Source organism: Moschus berezovskii, chromosome Y (genome assembly GCF_049115385.1).
Source record: "Moschus berezovskii isolate FMDL1 chromosome Y, NW_MosBer_1.0, whole genome shotgun sequence".
Taxonomy (NCBI): Eukaryota; Metazoa; Chordata; class Mammalia; order Artiodactyla; family Moschidae; genus Moschus; species Moschus berezovskii.
This window is the reverse complement of record NC_142489.1, coordinates 65,144,223-65,166,873: the sequence shown is the minus strand read 5'-3', so window position 1 is coordinate 65,166,873 and position 22,651 is coordinate 65,144,223.

Here is a 22,651-nt window from a genome sequence, read left to right as displayed (position 1 = left end):
CTGCAGCTTGTCATGCTTCCCTGTCCATCACCAACTCCCAGAGATTACTCTTGCTGCCCCATGAACTGCAGCTTGTCATGCTTCCCTGCCAACCACCAACTCCCAGAGATTACTCAAACTCGTCTGTCGTGTCGGTGATGCCATCTAACCATCTCATCCTCTGTCGTCCTCTTCTCTTATTGCCTTCGATGTTTCCCAGCATCAGGGTCTTTTCCAATGAGTCAGTTCTTTGCATCAGTGGTCGGGAATATTCGAGTATGTGTGTCAGCATCTGTGCTTCCAATGTATATTCAGGACTGATTTCCTTTAGCCTCCTTGACGTCCAAGAGACTCTCAAGGTTCTTCACCAATGCCACATTTTAAAGGCATAAGTTCTTCCATGTTCAGCTGTCTTTACAGTCTAAATCTCACATCCGTAAATTACTGCAGGAGAACCATCACTTTGACCAGGTGGACCTTCGCTGGCAAAGCAATCTCTCTGCTTTTCAATATGCTGTCTAGGTAGTTCATAGCCATTAATCCAAGTACCAAGTGCCTTTTAATTTTAGGGCTGCAGTCACAATCTGCAAGTATTTTGGAGCCCCCCAAAATAAAGTCTATCAGTATTTCCATTGTTTCTCCATCCATATTTTAAGTATGGATGGGTCCATATGTCATGATATTTGTTTTCTGAATGTTGAGTTTTAACTCAAAATTTTCACTCTCCTCTTTCATTGTCATCAAGAGGTTCTTTATAGCTACATCATCTTCTGCCATAAGAGTGATTTCATCAAGTATTTGAGGCTGTTGATATTTCTCGAAGCAATCTTTATTCATACTTGTGTTTCTTAAAGCCTGGCATTTAGCATGTTGTATACAACATATGAACTATGGTCGGAGGTTTGTGACATTGTACAGGAGACAGGAACCAAGACCATCCCCAAGAAAATGAAAAGCAAAAAAGAAAAACGGCTGTCTGAGAAGATCTTACAGAGATCTGTGGAAAAAAAAAAAAGTGAAGCTAAAAGCAAAGGAGAAAAGGAAAGATTTATCCATTTGAATGCACAGTTGCAAAGACTAGCAAGGAGAGTTAAGAAAGCCTTCCTGAGTGATCAACGCAAAGAAATAGATGGGAACAATAGAATGGGAAAGGCTAGATCCCCTTCAAGAAAATTTGAGATACCAAGGGAATATTTCATGCAAAGAATGGCTCAATAAAGAACAGAAATGGTATGGACCTAATGAAGCAGAAGATATTAAGAAGAGGTGCAACAAATACTCAGAAGAAGTATACAAGAAAGATTTTTTACCACCTATATAATCACGATACTGTGATCACTTACCATCCCCTAGGGCCAGACATTCTGGAATGGGAAGCCAAGTGGGCCTTAGGAAATATCACTGTGAACAAAGCCCGTGGAAGTGACAGAATTTCAGTTGAGGTATTTCAAATCCTAAAAGATGATGCTGTGAAAGTGTTGCACTCAATATGTCAGCAAACGTGGAAAACTCAGCAGAGAACACAGGACTGGAAAAGGTCAGATTTCATTACAATCCCAAAGAAAGTGAATGCCAAAGATGCTCAAACCTACCGCACAATTGCAGTCATCTCACACGCTTGCTAGTAAATAATGCTCAATATTTTCCACGCCAGGATTAAAAAATGGGTGAACCGTGAACTTCCAGAAGTTCAAGGTGGTTTTAGAAAAGGTAGAGGAACCAGAGATCAAAGAGCCAACATCTGCTGGATCATCGAAAAAGAAAGAGAGTTCCAGAAAAACATCTATTTCTGCTTTAATCACCATGCAAAAACCTTTGGCTGTGTGGATCTCAAAGAACTATGGACAATTCTGAAAGAGATCGAAACACCAGAGCACCAGACTTGCCTCTTGAGAAACTTGTGTGCAAGTCAGGAATGAATAGTTAGTACTGGATATTGAACAACATCCTGGTTCCAAATAGGAACATGAGCATATCAAGGCTGTACTGTCACCCTGCTTATTTAACTTATTTGCCGAGTACATCATGAGAACTGCTGGGCTGAAAGAAGCACAGCTGGAATCAAGATTGCTGGGAGAAATATCAATAACCTCAAATATCAATAACCTCAAATATCAATAACCTCAGATATACAGGTGACACCACTCATATGGCAGAAAGTAAAGAAAAATTAGAGTTTTTTGAGTAACTTAATGAGAGTGAACACGTTGGCTTAAGTTCAACTTTTAAAAACTCAGAATATGGCCTCCAGTCCCATCACTTCTGGCAAACAAATGGGGAAAGAGTGGAAAGAGTGGCTGCCAATATTTTTTTTTTTTTTGGGGGGGGGCTCCAAAATCACTGTAAATGTTGATTGTAGCCATGAAACTAAAATGCTTACTCCTTGGAAGGAAAGTTATGACCATCCTAGACAGCATATTAAATAGCAGAGACCTGATTTTGCCAAAAAAGCTCTGTTTAGTCAAGCTATGTTTTTTTGCAGTAGTCATGTATGGGTGTCTTATTTGGACTATAAAGAGTGCCAAGAATTGATGCTTTTGAATTATGGTGTTGGAGAAGACTCTTGAGTGTCCGTTGGACTGCTAGGATATGAAAGCAGCCAATCCTAAAGGAGATGAGTCCTGGATGTTCATTGGAATGACTGATGTTGAAGTTGAAACTCCAATACTTTGGCCAGCCGATGCGAACAGCTGACGCAAAGGAAAAGATCCTCACGCTGTGAAAGATTGAGGGTAGGAAGAGAAAGGAATGACAGAGGATGAGATGGCTGGATAGCATTACCGACTCAATGGACATAAGTTTGGGTACACTCAAGGAGTTGGTAATGGACAAGCAGGTCTGGCGTTCTGCGGTACATGGGGTCACAAAGAGTCGGACACGACTGAGCGACTGAAGTGGACATTACATATAATTTAAATAAGCAGGGTGACAATATGCAGCCTTGTCATAATCCTCTCCTTATTTGAAAGCAGTCCATTGCTTTACATCCAGTTGTAACAGTTTCTTCTTGAGTTGCATATAGATTTCCTAGGAGGCAGGTCAATTGATCTGGTATTCCTATCACAGTAAGAGTTTTCCATAGTGTCTTGTGATCCACACAGTCAAAACCTTTGATATAAACATGAGTAGAAGTAGATTTTTGTTAGTTTGTTTGTTCCTGTAGCTCTCTTGTTATCTTGATGATCCCACAGATGTTGGATATTTAATTTCTGGTTCCTCTGCCTTTACGAAATCCAGTTGGAACATCTGGAATTTCATGGTTCATGTACTGTTGAAGCCTGGCTTGTAGAATTTTGGACATTACTTTCCTTCCGTTTGAGATGAGTGCAACTGTATGTTTGTATGCACAGTCTTTGGCAGTATCTTTCTATGGGATCGGAATGAACTTTTCAAGGCCTGTGTCCATTGCTGAGTTTTCCAAATTTGCCTGCATATTGAGTGAAGCATTTACATAGCTGTTAAATAACTCAACTCGAATTCCATCATTCCCACTAGCTTTGTTCATATGGATGTTCATAAGGACTGCTTGACTTCACATTCTAAGATGTCTGGCTCTAGGTGAGTGATCAAAACGTCTTGGTTATCTGGGTAATGAACACCCTTTTATGTATAGTTCTTCAGTGTATTGTTGCCACCTCTTCTTAGTATCTTCTGCTTCCATTACGTCCATGAAAATTTTGTACATTATTTTGAACATCTTTGCATGAAATATTCCTTTGGTATCTCTAATTTTCTTGAAGGGATCTTTGGTCTTGCCCATCCTATTATTTTCCTCTATTTCTTCGCTTTGATCACTGAGGAAGCCTTTCTTTTCTTTCCTTCCTGTACTTTGGAACTCTGCCTTAAAATGGGTGTATCTTTCCTTTTCTCCTTTGCTTTCAGCTTCTATTCTTCTCATCTATTTTTAAGTCATCTTTAGAAAGCCATTATGCCTTTTTGTATTTCTTTTTCTTGAGGACGGCTTGGTCACTACTTCTTATACAGAGCCACAAACCTCTGTCTGTATTTCCTCAGTCACACGTTCTATCAGATCTAATCCCTTGAAACTCTTTGTCACCTTCATGTTTAATCCTAAAGGATTTGATTTAGATAATATCTGAATAGTCTAGTAGTTTTCCCTCCTTTTTTTAATTTAAGTCTGAATTTGGCAATAAGGACTTCATGATCTGAGCCTCAGTTTGCTTTGGTTGACTATGCATAGCTTCTCCATCTTCAGCTGCAAAGAAAAGAATCAACCTGATTTCAGTATTGCACATCTGATGATTCCTTGTGTAGAGTCTTCTCTTGTGTTGTCAACCAGGGTGCTTGCTATAAGCTGTGTGCTCTCTTGGCAGAGCTCTGTTAACCTTTGACTGGGTTCCTTTGGTACTCGAATGCCAAGGTTGCCTGTTACTCAGGTATCTGTTGACTTTCTACATTTGCATTCCATTCCTCTATGATGAAAATGACACATTTTGGGGGGTGTTAGTTCTAGACCATCTTGTAAGTCTTCATAGAACTGTTCCACTTCAGCTACTTCAGCATAACTTGTCAGGACACAGACTTGGGTTAATATACTATTGAATGGTTTGTCTTGGAAATGAGGAAAGATCCTACTGCTTCTTAGACATCTTATGATCTGTCACCTTCATCTCTTCATCAGCTGTGGAAATACACATATCCACATAGAAAAAAAAAAAAAAACAGAAAAACACAGTTCACAAACTCACACGTGTAGACACACACAAATATTCAAGGCACAGGGAAACAGGAAAACTGGGAACATAGGTGTTTCTTTAGCTGAAGAACCAGTACATCATGTGAAATATAGAGATTTCCAGCTTTTTTATAGGAAAATATCCATTCTGATCACAAATACGAAATATATAGAGAAGTCTAACATCCACGATGGAAATTAACACCTAACTTTTAATACAGTAAATACAGGACATCACACATTTCATGGAAGAAACTCTTTCTTTTGCTATATGTTTGAGATGTAAAGATTCTCTACTTTATGAAATAACAGTGGTGTACAGATTTTCATTTGTGCAATAGAGAAAATTGAAATTTCATATGGTTCTCCTTATCTTCAGAAAGTCAGTGACAAGATTTTCATATGTGAAATATACATATTTCATTTAATGGTAGAGATCACTAACTGGATTTTCATACATGAGGTATAGAGAATTCCACATTTCACCTAAGAAAAAGAGCTTCCATATTTTCATAAATGAAATTTAAAAAATGCCAAATATCCTGTAGTAAAACCAGCATCACTATATTCACATGTAAAAATGTAGGTGATTCTACATTTGATTTTAGTTCAGTTCAGTCTCTGGATCATGTTCAGCACTTTGCAACACCATGGACTGCAGCAACGCATGCTTCCCTGTCCATCATCAACTCCCGGAGCATACACAAACTCACTTCCATCGAGTCAGTGATTCCTCCCAACCATCTCATACTCTGTTGTCCTCTTCTGCTTCAGTCGTCAGTGTTTCCAACCATCAAAGTCTTTTCAAATGAGTCAGTTATTCGCATCAGGTGGCCAAATTATTGGAGCTTCACCTTCAAAATCAGTCCTTCCGATGAATATTCAGGATTGATTTCCTGTAGCCTCCTTAAGGCCAAGAGACACTAGTTTTCAGCAAAACTATTTGAAAAGCATCAAGAATTCTGCACTCAGCTGTCTTTAGAGCCCAAATCTCACATCGATACATGACTGCTGGCAAAACCATAGCTTTGACTATGTGGGACTTGGCAAAGCAATGTGTCTGCTTTCCAAGATGCTGTCTAGTTTGGTCATAGCTTTCTTCCCAGGAGTACATCTTTTAATTTTGTGGTGTAGTCAACATCAGCAGTCATTTTAGAGGCCCCAAAATAGAGTCTGTTGCTCTTTCCATTGTTTCTCCCTTTGCTGAGCTTTGATTGGATTGGATGTCATGATGTTAGTTCTCTGAAAGTAGAGTTTTTAAGCCAAATTTTTCACTCCTCTCTTTCATTTTCATCAAAAGGCTCTTTAGTTACTATTCACTTTCTGCCATAAGGGTGATGTCATCTTCACAGAGTTTATTTGTATTTCTCCCAGCAGTATTAATTCAAGCTTGTGCATCATCCAGCTTGGCATTTCACAGGCTTTATACTGCATAGAGGTTAATTAAGCAGGGTGACAATATGCAGCCTTGGCACAATCTTTTCCTGATTTGGAAGCAGCCTGTTATCCCGTATCCTGTTGCTTCTTGACCTGGATATAGATTTCTCAAGAAGCAGGTCAGATGATCTGGTTTTCCCACCACTTTATTATTATTATTATTATTTTTCACACTTTGTTGTCATCTCCACAGTCACAGGCTTCGGCGTAAAGAATGAGGAAGAAGTAGAGGTTTCGGTTTCGGTTTTGCTTTTCCTTTTTGGAGATCTCTTGCTTTTTTAATGATCCTATGGATGTTGGCAATTTGATCTTTCATTCCCCACCCTTGTCTAAATCCAGCTTGAACATGTGGAAGTTCATTGTTCATGTACACTTGAATCTGGATTGGAGACTATTGAGCATTACTTTTCTACCGCTTGACATGGGGGCAAATGTGCGGTAGTGTGAACATTCCTTGGGAATTGGCCGTTCTCTGCGATTGGACTGAAAACTGAACTTTTCCAGTCCTGTGGCAATTGCTGAGTTTTTTAAATTTGCTGTCATATTGAGTGTAGCACTTTCACAGAATCATTTTTAGCCTGTGAAATAACTCTACTAACATTCCATCAGCTCCACTAGTTTTCTCCATATGATGCTGCATAAGGATTACTTTACTTCACATTCCAAGATGTCTGGGTCTAGGTGAATGATCACACCATCGAGGTTATCTGGGTATTGAAGATCCTTTTTCTATTGCTCTTCTGTATATTCTTGACACCTCTTCTTGATATATTCTACTTCTGTTAGGTCCGCTCCATTTATGTTCTTTACTTTGACCATATTGGCATGAAATGTTCCCTTGGTATCTCTAATTATCTTGAAGAGATCTCGCCTTTTCCATGCCATTTTTCCCCTATTTCTTTGGACTGCTCACTGAGGTAGACTTTCTTATCTCTCCTTCCTCTTCTTTGAAACTCTGCTCAAACGGATATATCTGTCCTTTTCTGCTTTGTTTTAGCTTCTTTTCATTTCTCAGCAATTTGTAAGGTATATTCAGACACCCATTTTGCCTTTTTGCATTTCTTTTTCTTGAGGATGGTCTTGATCACTGCCTTTTGCACAATTTCACAAACCTCTGTCTGTAGTTAGTCAGGAACTCTATCAGATCTAATCCCTTGGATCTATTTGTCACTTTCACTGTGCAAACCTAAGGGATATCATTTAGGTCTTACATCAATAGTCTAGTGGTTTCCCTACTTTTTTAAATTTAAATCTGAATTTGGCAATAAAGAGTTCATGATCTGAGTCACAATAGATCGCAGTCTTCTTTTTGCTGACTGTATATAGCTTCTCCATCTTTGGCTGCAAAGAAAATAATCAATCTGGTTTCAGTTTTGACCATCTGATAATGTCCATGTAAAGAATCTTGTCTTGTGTTGCTGGAAGTGAGTGCGTTCAATGAGCAGTGTGTTCCCTTGGCAAAGCTCTATTTCTTTTCACTGGCTTCGTTTTGTCGTCCAAAACCAAATTTGTCTGTTACACCAGGTATCTCTGGACTTCCTACTTTTGCATTCCATTCCCCTATGATGAAAAGGACATCTTTTATGGGTATAAGTTCTAGAAGTTCTTGTAGGTCTTCACAAAGCTGCACTACATCAGCTTCTTCAGCATTACTATTTGTTGCACAGGCATGGATTACTGTGATGTTGACTGGTTTGTTTTGGAAACGAACAGAGATCATTCTGTCGTCTTTGAGATCGCCTCCAAGACTACATTTTGAACTCTTTATTAACTATGACAGCTACTCCATTATCTGCAAGGGCTTCTTGCCCACAGTAGTAGACATAATGGTAATCTGAGTTAAATTCACACTTTCCAGTCCATTTTAATTCAATGATGCCTAAAATGTCGATTCTCACTCCTGCCATCACCTGTTTGACCCCTTCTGAACGACCTTAATTCACGGACCTAACCTTCCAGGCTTCTATGCAATATTACTCTTTACAGCATCAGAATTCATTCTATCTCCAGTCACGTCTGCAACTGGGTTCTGTTTTTACTCTGGCTCCATGCCTTCATTCTTTCTGTCGTTTCCTCTGCACTGATCTGCTGTAGCATGTTTGTCAACTACCAACCTTGGGAGTTCCTCTTTCTGCATGCTATATTTTGCCATTATATGCTGCTCACGGGTTTCTCAAGGCAGGAATACTGAAGAGGTTTTTTTCCATTCCATTCTCCAAGGACCACATTCTGTCAGAACCCTTCACTATGACCCGGCCATCTTGTGTGGCCCTACATGCCTCGCTCATAGTTTCATTGAGCTAAACAAGGCTACGGACCTGGTGATCAGTTTGGTTAGTTTTCTGTGATTATGATTTTCATTCTGTCTTCCCACTGATGGAGAAAGATAAGAGGCTTGTGGAAGCTTCCTGATGGGAGAGACTAACAGAGGGAAAACTGGTTCTTATTCAGATGGACAGGTCCATGTTCAGTTGAGTTCAGTTTTGTGGCTCAGTCCTGTTCAAATCTTTGCATCCCCGTAAACTGCAGCATGTCAGGCCTCCTTATCCATCACCAACTCACTGAGTTTACTCAAACTCATGTCCATTGATTCAGTATGCCATCCAACTATATTCTGTTGCCCCTCCTCCTCCCACCTTGTACCTTTCCCAGCATCAGGGTCTTTCCCAATGAGCCCATTCTTCACATCAGGTGGCTAAAGTATTGGAGTTTCACCTTTAGCCCCAGTCCTTGCAAGGAATATTCAGGACTGATATCCTTTAGGACGGTCTGGTTGGATTTCACCTAGGCATCCAAGAGACTCTCAAGAGTCTTCTCCAATACCACAGTTCAAAAGCATTAATTTTCCTGCTCAGATTTCTTTATAGTCCACCTCTCACATGCATACATAACTTCTGGATCAACAACAGCTTTGACTAGATGCATATTTCATGTAAAATTTCTACACTACATTTTCATATCTAAAATAAGCATAGTTCATGGCTTATTAGACAATGTGTTCCCTGGTTTTCACATTTGAAAGAGCAAAAATCCCACCTTTCCATGTCCAAAATTCCTCAACAGTTTTTCATACGTCAATTATAGAGAATTCATTACCGTCAATCGGAGACTCTGCTTACAATTTTAAATATGGGAGATATAGAGTATTCCCTTCTTCAGTTAGAAACATCTGCACCTAGATGTTGAAATATGAAATATACAGAATTCCATGCTTTGAGGAATTACTTTAGTTTGTTTATTTTTAACTTAGGGATAATTATTTTACAGAATTTTGTACAATAGCGTCAATTCTTCCGCGCTCAGATTTCTTCACAATCCAACTCTCACATCCACACATGACCATTAAAAACCATAGCCCTGACTAAACGGACATTTGTTGGCAGAGTAATGTCTCTGCTTTTTAATATGCTATCTAGGTTGGTCATAACTTTCCTTCCAAGGAGTAAGTGTCTTTTAATTTCATGGCTGCAATAAGCATCTACAGTGTTTTTGGAGCCCAAATTATTAAAGTCTGGCACTCTTTCCCCTGTTTCTCCATCTATTTATCATGAACTGAAGGGACCAGATGCCATGATCTTAATGTTCTGAATTTTGCACTTTAAGCCAACATTTTCACTCTCCTCTTTCACTTTCATCAAGAGGTTTTTTAATTCCTCTTCACTTTCTGCCATAAGGATGTTGTCATCTGCATATCTGAGGTTGTTATATTTCTCCTGGCAGTCTTGATTCCCGCTTTTGCTTCTTCCAGCCCAGTGTTTCTCATGATGTATTCTGCATATAAGTTAAAAAAGCACGGTGACAATATACAGTCTTGACATACTCCTTTTCCTATTTTGAACCGGTCTGTTGTTCCACGTACATCACTAACTGCTCTTTCCTCACCTTCATAAAGTTCTCTCAAGAGACAGGTCAGGTTGTCTGCTATTCCCATCTCTTCCAAAATTTTTCACAGTTTATTGTGATCCACACAGTCAAAGGCTTTGCATAGTCAATAAGGCAGAAAGAGAGGATTTTGTCTGGAACTCTCCTGTTTTTTCCATGATCCATCGGAATTTGGCAATTTGATCTCTCTTTCCTCTGCCTTTTCTGAAACCAATTTGAACATCTGGAAGTTCACGTTTACCTCTTCTATTTGCAGAGTAGTGATGGGACCAGATGCCCTTATCTTTGTTTTTCCGAATGCTGAATTGTCAGCTTGGTTTTACACTCTTCTCATTCACCCTCATCAAAAGACTCTTTATTTCCTCTTCACTTTCTGTTTCATAGTTGCCATCTATATATGTGAGGCTGTTGATGTTTCTCCCAGACCTTGATGCCAGCTTGTGATTTACTCATTTATTATTTTAATAGTATACTCTACTTAAGATTCTCATAAGCAGAGTGACAATTTAGAGATTTGTCACTCTCTTTTCCCAGTTTTGAACACTCAGTTGTTCCATGTCTGGTCCCAATTCTTGCGACTTGACTCATTTAAGGATGCTTTCAACTTTTACTTCCTCAATAATTTTCCAAGTACCCCACCCCTTTTTGTTTTTGGTGTTCTCCATCTAGACACCTAAGTTTCTCATTGTGGGGCATTTATCATTGCCCCAGTCAGAGCTTTGCCTCTTTAACTTGTTGTTGTTGTTTTCGTTGTGCATCTCACCGGGCTTCATTTATTTCCTCCTTTCTACCTCCACTTAATTAGTTCTTTCTCGGTCTCAGTTATTCTACCGTTGGTTCCTTCCAGGGTGTTGTTAATCTCAGTTATTGCATGGATTATTGCTCTTTGACTCTTCTTTATTTCTTCTAGATCCATGGTAAACATGTTATTTCTTTTCATTCCAGTCCTCCAGTGTATTTACTGGCAATCTACGTATCTTTCAAGACTTTGATCATCTTTACTCTCATTATTCTGAATTATTTTTCAGGAAAACTTCCTAACTCTTCTTTTCTTTGTCTTTGTGGGTTTTTATCATTTGCCTTCAGCAGCTGCATATTTCTCTCCCTTTTCATTTTGCTTCGATTACTGTGATTTGGGTCCCCTTTCTGCAGGCCGGAGGGTTATAGCTCCAATATGTTGTGGATCCTGTCCTTTGTGGGTGGGATTAGACCAGTGACTTCTCCAGGTTTAATGCTTCGGATCATTTGTGTCTGTGCACTGGCAGGCAGATCTGTGTCTCTTCTCTCTGAAATTCAATAAATTGTCCATGGACAGTGCTTTGGGGTGTTTGTGGGTTTGGTTGGTTTAGTGCACCCCCTTTTATAATATTCACCGTTTTGTTTCTGTTTGCTGGAGAATAGGTGTGGTTTCTCTTGTACTGAACTTACTGACTCAAGTGTGGAGATTGCTTTCCATGTAGACATGAAAATTCTGGAGTGTGTGCTTGTCCTTTAATGTTCCTTGATGTAAGGAGTTCGGTGTTGCTCTAAAGTTCTGGAATCGACATCCTGGCCTCTGGGTTTCTTTTTCCAGGTTGCAGAAACATCAAAAGTCTACATCCACACAATACAGAAGATAAACCCCAGGTTAATGGTGGCACAACTCTCCTCATCCAGAAAGTATCAACAGGATGCACAGAATTTCAGACAGCAAAGAAAAGGGAGGAGAGTGAAAGAGGTGCCTAGGAGGAGACAGGGGAGTGTTAAAATGTAAAACAACAATCAATTAAGAAAACGAATCCATAAATGAAATCAGAGCATAAAGATTTTGTTACTAAAGTCACAACATTGATATCAATTTTGGGAAAATAAACGTTAAGAAACAAGAAAAATGGTGTAAAAAAAGAAAACGGAGTCTAAATTTATTCTCTCATATATTAAAAATATGTTTAAAAAATAGATTTCTATGGGTTTTGTTTGAAAGATAATAACAGTTAATGGAAATAAAAGTTTAGGGTATAATAAAGGACTAAAGTAGTTTAAAGTTAAAGAAATCGTATGGAAATAGACCGCAAAATTTCAAAGCAGTTGTGTGATTTTTGGTTTCAATAGAGTGTCAGACAGTCTCTTGTTGAAGCCTGTATCGTCAAAGGTGACTGTTGTTCCTCAGTTGAACAGTCTGGGCATATATTGCTGACTTATTCCATTGAACCTGTCACTTCTGGGCTGGTTTTTGTTTCTTTGTTTATATTTCCTTCTTTTATTTGCAAACCTCTCCATATCTGGTTTTCACCATGAAACGAGGGTGCAGTAGCCTCATAGTCGTGCTCACTTGTTCAGTGCTTTGGGGGGTGAGAGGTGGGACACAGAAAACAAATACCATTGGGATATTGGGGGTGCTTGAGGTGGATTGATCACATTGGGCTTTTGAATGACAAATGTGACTTGTACTTTCTGGGTCCACACTGCTCAGATTCCTGGTTGATACATGAGGGCACAGTCCCAAGTGGGCCCTGTGTTACATGCACTTCCCAGCCAATCAGGCAGTCAGGTGCTTGGCAAGGGCCATGACAACGATTGACTATGTGCTTTGTGCTCTTCCCAAGTCCAAAATCTCGGGTGACTGGTTGGAGGCAAGGCACAGTCCCAGGTCGGCCGTGCATCTTATGCAGCTCTCTGGTCTCAGTCACTCAGTTTGCTGCCTGTGCCAGCGGGCAGAGTCTCAAGTATGCCATGTGTCTCCTCAGGCTAACTGACCCAGGCTGTCATGTTCCTGGCCTATGTGAACTGTTCATGAAGTGAGGAATTCATCATTAGCAACTGTCAGCCAGCTTAGAGCTTGGTAGGGGATGTCTCTGGGGCCAAGATACTAGTAGCCTATTTCCCTGTGCCTCTGGCAGTCGTACACATTCCTCTCTCAATCTGTGGAGGAAAGGGTCTTAAATGGACACTGGCTTGGTCTCCTTTGGTATTTTCTAGTACACAATCTTCTGCTCTGTGAGTATGCCATGATTCAATGTGGCCTTAGAGCCTTCTCACAGGAAAGGTCCTTTCTAAAATTTCTGTCTCCAGTGTCCCCATGGTTTAGGTTTGCGTGTTATCTTAGCTTCGTCACATTGTCCTCAGGGCACTAAAGCCTGCTTTTAACCATAATGTGTTTGATACATCCCAGACCTGCCTTCAATGTCCCATGTATGACAGTGGACGGGCACATCTGAATCATTCCTTGGCTAGTGATCGGATTGATTGGCATAAGCTGTGTTTTTGTTCTTCCTCTCTCCAGTTCTATTTCTTCCCTGACTGACACCTATGAGAGAGGGTTTCTTATTTCGTGCAAATTTCTCCTCCTTTAAGACTCCTTCTCCAAGGCGAGTCTTGATCCCTAAAAACATTTCCTCCCTTTCATCACTTATTTTTTCTTACCTACCTTTTAAGAGACTGGTTTTCCTTTATCAGTTTCTAGGGCCCGTCAACATCGGTCACAAATTGGTTTCTGGAAGGTGTTCCACGTGCAATCTATCCTTTGATGGATTTGTGTGGGAGAAAGTGGACTCAGGCTCCTTTTCCTCTAACATAATGAGACCGCCACCGCAACCCTGGAAGATCCATTTTATTAACTGAAATCTTGTTGTTGTTCAGTCACAAAGCCATGTCAGACTCTTTGTGACCCCTTGGACTGCAGCACACAAGGCCTCTCTGCCCCTCACCATCTCCCAGGGTCTGCCTGAGATCATGTCCATGAATGGCTGAAATGATACCGCCTTCTCCTCCTCTCTAACCCACTTGTCCTCCTTATTTCATTATTTCCTACGAATCAGGGTCTTTTCTCGTGAGTCAGTTCTTTGCTCAGGTGGTCAAAGCTTTGGAGACTCAGCTTCCGTGTCAGTGATTCTAATGCATCTTCAGAGTTGATTTCCTTTATGTTTGACTAGCTTGATTTCCTTGCATTCCAATGGACACTCACAAGTCATCCCCAGCAGAGCACTTTGGTGTTCTCACATCCATACATGTCTACTGGAAAGACCATTAGTGTTAGTCAATGTGATTCCTTTGGTCAAGTCAACTCTTCACTTTTTAACACACTTACTAAATTTGTGAGCACTTTGCTTCCAGGAAGCAACTGTCTTCTAATTTTATTGCTGCCATCACCATCACAGTTCATATAGCGCCACAAAAGAAGAAATCTGTCACTGATTCTGCTTTTCCTACCTTTATTTCCCATGAAGTAGTGGGACCAGATGCCATGATCTTATTTTGTGTAATACTGAGAATTCAAGTGTACTGTTTACCCTGTTTTCCTATCAACATTGAGAATTATTTTATTCTTTTACCATTGTTTTCCCCTCAGTGTTTTGGATAAGAAATTATTTTCTAAGAGTGTTCTAAGATGGTCGCTACTCATTACATATAATACTGCTGGATTTAAGTTTCCTGTTGGAGCATTTGTGTCATGCTTCTGTGACAACTCTGTAAAATGTTGACGAAATGCACAGCCTATATTACATTTCTCTATTAACATAATATATTTAGCCTGTTCATGTTATCTAGTTAGGTTTTCTCTAATGTGGAAACTACAAAAATACAAAGGAGGACAAGAAATAAGGATTTAATGTGGAGGGCGGCATGAAGCTGAACCCCTGTGGCATGAAGGGAGAGAAATTTTGATCATCAATGATTTCTATTGAAATATTTGGTACCAGAAGTTTAAAGGGATGAAAGAAAAATGTACACACTGAATTATGGAGAAGTGATTTTAAAGTACACATCATATAATTTGAATGTTCTGCAGTTCCTTTGAGTTCAGATGGTCAGTCATCACCGACTCTTTGCGACCCCATGAATCGCAGCATGTCAGGCCTCCCTGTCGATCACCAAGTTGCGGAGTTCACTCAAACATATGTCCATCGAGTCGGTGATGCCATCCAGCCATCTCATTCTCTGTCGTCCCCTTTTCCTCCCACCCCCAATCCTTCCCAGCATCAGAGTCTTTTCCAATGAGTCAACTCTTCGCATGAGGTGGCCAAAGAATTGGAGTTTCAGCTTTAGCATTAGTCCTTCCAAAGAAAACCCAGGATCAATCTCTTTTAGAATGAACTAGTTGGATCTCCTTGCAGTCTAAGGGACTCTCAAGAATCTTCTCCAGCACCACAGTTCAAAAGTATCAATTCTTTCTTCACAATACAACTCTCACATCCACACATGACCATTGGAAAAACTATAGCCTTGACTAGAGGGGCCTTGTTTCGTAAAGTAATGTCTCTGTTCTTTAATATGCTATCTAGGTTGGTCGTAACTTTCCTCCCAAGGAGTAAGGGTCTTTTAATTTCATGGCTACAATCAGAATCCACGATGATTTTGGATCTGACACTGTTTCCTCTGTAACACGTTTTAGTTCCCATGAAGTGATGGGACCAGATGCCATGGTCTTTGTTTTCTGAATGTTGAGCTTCAAACCAACATTTTCACTCTCCTCTTTTGCTTTTATCAAGAGACTTTTTAGTTCCTCTTCACTTTCTGCCGTAAAGGTCGTGTAATCTGCTTACCTGAGGTTATTGATGTTTCTCCTGGCAATCTTGAATCCAGCTTGTGCTTCTTCCAGCCCAGCGTTCCTCATGATGTAATCTGCATATAAGTTAAATAAGCAAGCTGGCAATATATAACCTTGACGTACTCCTATTCCTATTTGGAACCAATCTGTATCTCTAAGTAAAGGAGAGTGGTGGTTTTATGTGCTCAAGATGTCCTCATATGTATGAACCCCATCTCTTACACAAAGAATAGTGGAAGATAAGCTCGATTAAGGGATAGTCTTTCAGCAATAGGATCTATATTATTCAGCCAGAAAGTTATTAAGTAGTGTTGGGGTTCCCAAACAGTTCATTTAAGACTTAGAAGCAAGCAAAGATTTTGACCACCCAAATAAAGTTGTTTAAAATTATATTTTCACATATACACATATATACACATACGTGCATGTTTGTATGTATGGGTGTGTGTATAGAAAAATGTACAATGGCTTTTAATTCCTGTTAGGCAAAGCAGCAATGGAAAAAAATCAAACCCAAAAGCAGAATGATTCAAAAGTCTACTCGGTTATTGAATATACGTAAGTGGAAATACTTCCAAATATATTTTTTTGGCTGCATCTAAAATATGCGGACTTCTATATATCACTCCCCTCTTTCGTTTTAATAAATATCTACCAATTTTCAAATGTTTGTCCAGGTTTAATGACAAAAATAAACACTTATGGAAATATATATATATATATACACACATACATATACATCGTAGATATAAAAATATCTATATAAAATAGACAGATATGTTTGCTTAACAGAAAATATTGATACCAAGTTTAGATGTCAGAATTATTTCCAACTCCATGCTCCATCTCTTCATGAAAGAGCCAAAGTTGTTGTTGACTCAAACACTCCAAGAACTGGGGATCCTGATTAAAAATCGAACCTGGAACTGGGAATCTCAGTCACATATGATCATGCTCTAAATCCAACACTTTATTTCCTTTCTTGTTCTAATCAGTCCCTTCTTAAGGTTGAAAAGTATGAAAACCGAGAGAGAGAAATAGGAGATTCTAGACTTCCCCCTGTTCCAAGAGTAATATTAATCAGAGAAAATAGAAAAAAAAAGGAAACAAAGGAAAATAATCAAACGATATAGAATAATAATGTTTTAGCCATTAAGCAAAGTCAAGGATCTTTAGTTCATCCTCAAGGGCCATAAATAACATTCTGAGCAGTATTCTGTGAACCCTTTTAGAGATACTAAAAATCACTGCAGATGCTGATTGCAGCCATGAAATTAAAAGACGCTTACTCTTTGGGAGGAAAGTTATGACCAACCTAGATAGTATATTAAAAAGCAGAGACATTATTTTGTCAACCAAGATCTGTTTAGTCAAGGCTATGGTTTTTCCAATGGTCATGTATGGATGTGAGAGTTGTATTGTGAAGAAAGAATTGATGCTTTTGAACTGTGGTGCTGGAGAAGACTCTTAAGAGTCTCTTGTACTACAAGGAGATCCAACCAGTCCATTCTAAAGGAGATCAATCCTGGTTGTTCATTAGAAGGACTGATGCTAAAGCTGAAACTGCAATACTTTGGCCACGTCATGCGACGAGTTGACTCACTGGAAAAAACTCTGATGCTGGGAAACGTTGGGGGCGGGAGGAGAAGGGGACGACCGAGAATGAGATGGCTGGATGGCATCACCAACCCTATGGACATGAGTTCGAGTGAACTCCGGGAGTTGGTGATGGACAGGGAGGCCTGGCGTGCTGTGATTCATGGGGTCGCGGATACTCGGACACGACTGAGCAACTGAATTGAACTGAACTGAACTGAAAGCCCCAACCCGGCTGAAATGTAAGTACCTAGACCACAGAGTAGTTGGAACCAGATGGGCAACGATGTTGACTCCCAATATCCTCAGTAACAGGCCACTAGTTGAATGTCCCCAGAGTATATCACACACCCCATGTCCAACCTCACTGTGTCATTAAAATCGTTCCCCTGAAAATTTTCGGGGAGTGTGGATCTTTGAAGGACCAGCTGCTAGGATACCTTACTTGGTTCTACAATAAACTGTTGCACAGAAGCGTGTAATCAAAGTTTAGTTGGGTTCAGTTCAGTTCAGTTCAGTCTCTCAGTGGAGTCCGACTCTTTGCGACCCCATGTATCACAGCATGCCAGTCCTTCCTGTCCATCAGTAATTCCCGGAGTTCACTCAGACCCGCCTCCATCGAGTCTGTGATGCCATCCAGCCATCTCATTCTCTGTCGTCCCCTTCTCCTCCTGCCCTCAATCCCTCCCAGCATCAGAGTCTTTTCCAGTGAGTCAACTCGTCGCATGAGGTGGCCAAAGAACTGGAGCTTCAGATTGAACATCAGTCCTTCCAATGAACATCCAGGACTGATCTCCTTTAAAATGGACTGGTTGGATCTCCTTGCAGTCCAAAGGACTCTCAAGAGTCTTCTCCACCACCACAGTTCAAAAGCATCAGTTCTTCGGCAATCAGTTTACTTCACAGTCCAAATCTCACATCCATATATAGCCACTGGAAAAGCCATACCCTTGACTAGACGGACTTTTGTTGGCAAAGTAATGTCTCTGTTTTTTAATATGCTATCTAGGTTCGTCATAACTTTTCTCCCAAGAAGTAAGCATCTTTTAATTTCAAAGCTACAATCAACATCCGCAGTGATAAAGTCTGACACTGTTTCCCATCTATTTCCCATGAAGTGATGGGACCAAATGTCATTATCTTAGTTTTCTGAATGTTGGCTTCAAGCTAACTTATTCACTATCCTCTTTCAATTTCATCAAGAGGCTTTTTAGTTACTCTTCACTTTCTGTAGTAGGAGTGATGTCATTTGCATATCTGAGGTTATTGATATTTCTCGTGGTAATCTTGATTCCGACCTGTGCTTCTTCCAGCCCAGCATTCCTCATGATGTACTCTGCTTAGGAATTAAATAAGCAGGGTGACAATATACAACCTTGAAGTACTCCTTTTCCTATCTGGAAGCTGCCTGTTGTTACATGTCCAGTTTTAACTGCTTTTTCCTGACCTGAATACAGGTTTTTCCAGAGGCAGGGCATTTGATATTTCCATTTGGTATTTCTGGTATTTCCATCTCTTTCCGAATTTTCCAGATTTTATTGTGATCCACACAGTAAAAGGCTTTGGCATAGTCAATGAATCAGAAATAGATGTTTCTCTGCAACTCTCTTGCTTTTTCCATGATGCAGAGTATGTTGGCAATTTGACCTCTGGTTCCTCTGCCTTTTCTAAAACCAGCTTGAACATCTGGAAGTTCACGGTTCACATATTGCTGAAGCTTGGCTTGGAGAATTTTGAGCATGACTTTACTAGCCTATGAGATGAGTGCAGTTGTGAGGTCATTTAAGCCTTCTTTGGCATTGCCTTTCTTGGGATTGGGATGAAGACTGACTTTTTCCATTCCTGTGGCTACTGCTGAGTTTTCCAAATTCGCTGGCACAGTGTGTGCAACACTTACACAACATCATCTTTCAGGGACTGAAATAGCTCATCTGGAATTCTGTCACCTCCACTAGCTTTGTTCATGTTGATGCTTTCTAAGGCCCACTTGACTTCATATTCACTTGACTTAACATTCCAAGATGTCTGGCTTGAAGTCATTGATCACACCATCGTGATTATCTTGGTTATGAAGATCTGTTTTGTACAGTTTTTCTGTGTATTCTTGCCACCTCTTCTTAATATCTGCTGCTTCTCTTAGGTCCCTACAATTTCTGTCCTTTATCGAGCCCATCTTTGCATGAAATGTTCCCTTCGTATTTCTAATATTCTTGAAGAGATCTCTTGTCTTTCCCATTCTGTTGTTTTCATCTATTTCTTTGCACTGATTGCTGAGGAAGGCTTTCTTATTTCTCCTTGTTATTCTTTGGAACTCTGTATTCAGATGCTTATACCTTTTTATTTCTCCTTGGCTTTTCGCTTCTTTTCTATTCACAGCTATTTGTAAGGCCTCCCCAGACAGCCATTTTGCTTTTTAGCATTTCTTTTCAGTGGGGATGGTCTTGGTCCCTGTTTCCTGTACAATGTCATGAACCTCCGTCCATAGTTCATCAGGCACTCTATCTATCAGATGTAGTCCTTTAAATCTATTTCTCCTTTGCACAGTATAATCATAAGGGATTTGATTTAAGTCATATCTGAATAGTTTAGTGGTTTTCTCTACTTTCTTCAATTTAAGTCTGAATTTGACAATAAGGAATTTATGATCTGAGATACAGTCAGCTCTGGTCTTGTATTTGCTAACTTTATAGTATTTCTCCAATTTGGCTGCAAAGAATACAGTCAATCTGATTTTGGTGTTGACCATCTGGTGATGTCCATGTGTAGAGTCTTCTGTTCTGTTGCTGAAAGAACTTGCTTGCTATGACCAGTGTGTTCTCATGGCAAAACTCTATTAGCCTTTGTCCTGTTTCATTCTGTGCTCCCAGGCCAGATTTCCCAGTTACGCCAGGTGTTTCTTAATTCCTATTTTTGCATTCCAGTCCCCTAAAATGAAAAGGACATCTTTTTTAAGCTTTAGTTCTAAAAGGTCTTGTAGGTCTTCACAGAACCGTTCAACTTCGCCTTTTTAAGTGTTACTGGTTGGGCCATAGGCTTGAATTACTGTAATATTGAATGGTTTGCGTTGTAAAAGAACAGAGATCATTCTGTTCGTTTGGAGATTGCATCCAAGTACAGCATTTCGGAATCTTCTGTTGACCATGATGACTACTCCATTTCTTCTAAGGGATTCCTGCCCACAGTAGTAGATATAGTGGTCATCTGAGTTAAATTTACCCATTCCAGTCCATTTTAGTTCACTGATTCCTAGAATGTCTACGTTCAATCTTGCCATCTCTTGTTTGACCACTTCCAATTTGTCTTGATTCATGGACCTATCGTTCCAGGTTCCTATGCAATATTGTTCTTTGCATCATCAGACCTTGCTTACATCACCAGTCACATCCACAACTGGGTATTGCTTTTGCTTTTGCTCCATCCCTTCATTTTTTGTGAAGTTATTTTGCCACTGATCTCCAGTAGCATACTGGGAACCTACCGACCTGGGGAGCTCCTCATTCAGTATCCTATTATTATGCCTTTTCATACTGTTCTTGGGGTTCTCAATGCAAGTATACTGAAGTGACTTGCCATTCCCTTCTCCAGTGGACCACATTCTGTTAGACCTCTCCCCCATGACCCGCCCATCGTGGGTGGCCCTACACAGCATGGCTTAGATTCACTCAGTTAGAGATCAGTTAGAGAAAGCTGTGGTCCATGTGATCAGATCGACTAGCTTTCAATGATCACGATTTCTGTGTGTCTGCCTTCTGATGCCCTCTCGCAATTCCTACCATCATATTTGGGTTACTCTTACCTTGGTTGTGGGGTATCTCTTCACGGCTGCTCCAGCAAAGCACAGCCACTGCACCTTACCTTGGAACAGGGGTATCTCCTCACGGCTGCCCCACCTGATCTTGAATGTGGAGTTGATCCTCACGGCCCTACTGTGCCCGCACAGCCAGCGCCACTTGGATGTGGGATAGCTCCTTTCGGCTGCTGCCCCTGGCCTTGGGCATGGGGTAGCTCCTCTTGGCCGCTGCCAAGAATCACTTTTATTTCAGAAACCAAATGGATTTACTGATTTGATTTATACATATAAAAATTCTTTAGGAATGAGATTTTGCAGGCTCATGGTTTTTGTTGCTATTTGTGTAAGGAGCCTGTATTTTAAGTTGATGCTGAAGTATAAACACTGGTTGAACATTACCCATCAATTTCTACGAGACCAGTGATGTTGTGATGATACAGCTACCCTTCACTTGCTAGGACACCAGTGACTTTGTGATGTCACAGCTACTCTTCCATTGCTAGGAGACCAATGCCTTTTGGAACCACTGTGATGGTCTAGGGAGTTTCCCCCTTAGGCCAGCCAAGCAGCATTTGAATTTGCTGTGTGTAATATCAGAAAAATGAGAAAAGTATCTGAAGAAAGATTTTTCTGAGATGGCACATATTTCTTCAGAAATTCAAGATGTGCCTCCTAACGATGAATCCACTGCTTCAGAAACCTCCATCAGACCGTTGTATGATTATACACTTCCTGGGGACTCGGTTTTGCGATCTCTTATTGAAGAATATGCTTTTCAGGCTTTGTCGGAGGAAGTTCTGATGAAAAGGCCACGTTACACATCTTCTGTCTCTGAAACAGGTGAGCTGAATGATTTTCTTCCACTCACTTTTCCACAAAAATTGTGGAATATAGTGGAAAGTGATCAATTTCAATCTATTTGGTGGGATGAGAGTGGCACTTGTATAGTGATCAATGAAGAACTCTTCAAGAAAGAAGTCTTGGAAAGAAAGGCGCCTTTCAGAATATTTGAAACCAATAATATGAAAAGCTTAATTCGACAGCTGAACCTTTATGGGTTTAGTAAAACGCGACAACTTCTTCAAAGATCTGCTTCACTCTCTGACTTTCTGGAAGAAGAAAACAACATCTCTCTTTTGAGCAAGGTATCCCAAAATTTTCACTTATTAGCAATATGTAAGATTAAATCATGTGACCTAGAAAGCATGTTACCATATGTAGCTAAAACAGAATTCAAAATCGACATAGCAATTTGTGGAAAAAGCTTTATTGTTTGAAGTTGAGACAGCTGGAAGATACAATATTTGGTGTTTAACAAACTTTCCAATCAACTTGAAACAAGATACGAGTCTTGAAGCTACTTATGGTATTTACTATATATACACAACATATTTTTAGTTGAGCACATTTGTTTCTAACATGTTAGTTGTTAAAATTACTCTGGAGGCGTTTAGTTTAATGGAATTTAATTGGTATAATTCAAGGAATTATTTTTTCTTTTCTAATTTTATTTATTTTAATTGGAGGCTAATTACTTCATATTATTGTATTGGTTTTGCCATATATTGACATGAATCTGCCCCAGGTGTACATGTGTTCCCCATCTTGAACCCACTCCCACCTCCCTCCCTCCTCCCTCCCCATCCCATCCCTCTGGTTCAATCCAGTACACCAGCCCCGGGCATCCTGTATCATGCATCGAACCTGGAATTGTGATTCGTTGCACATATAATAATATACATGT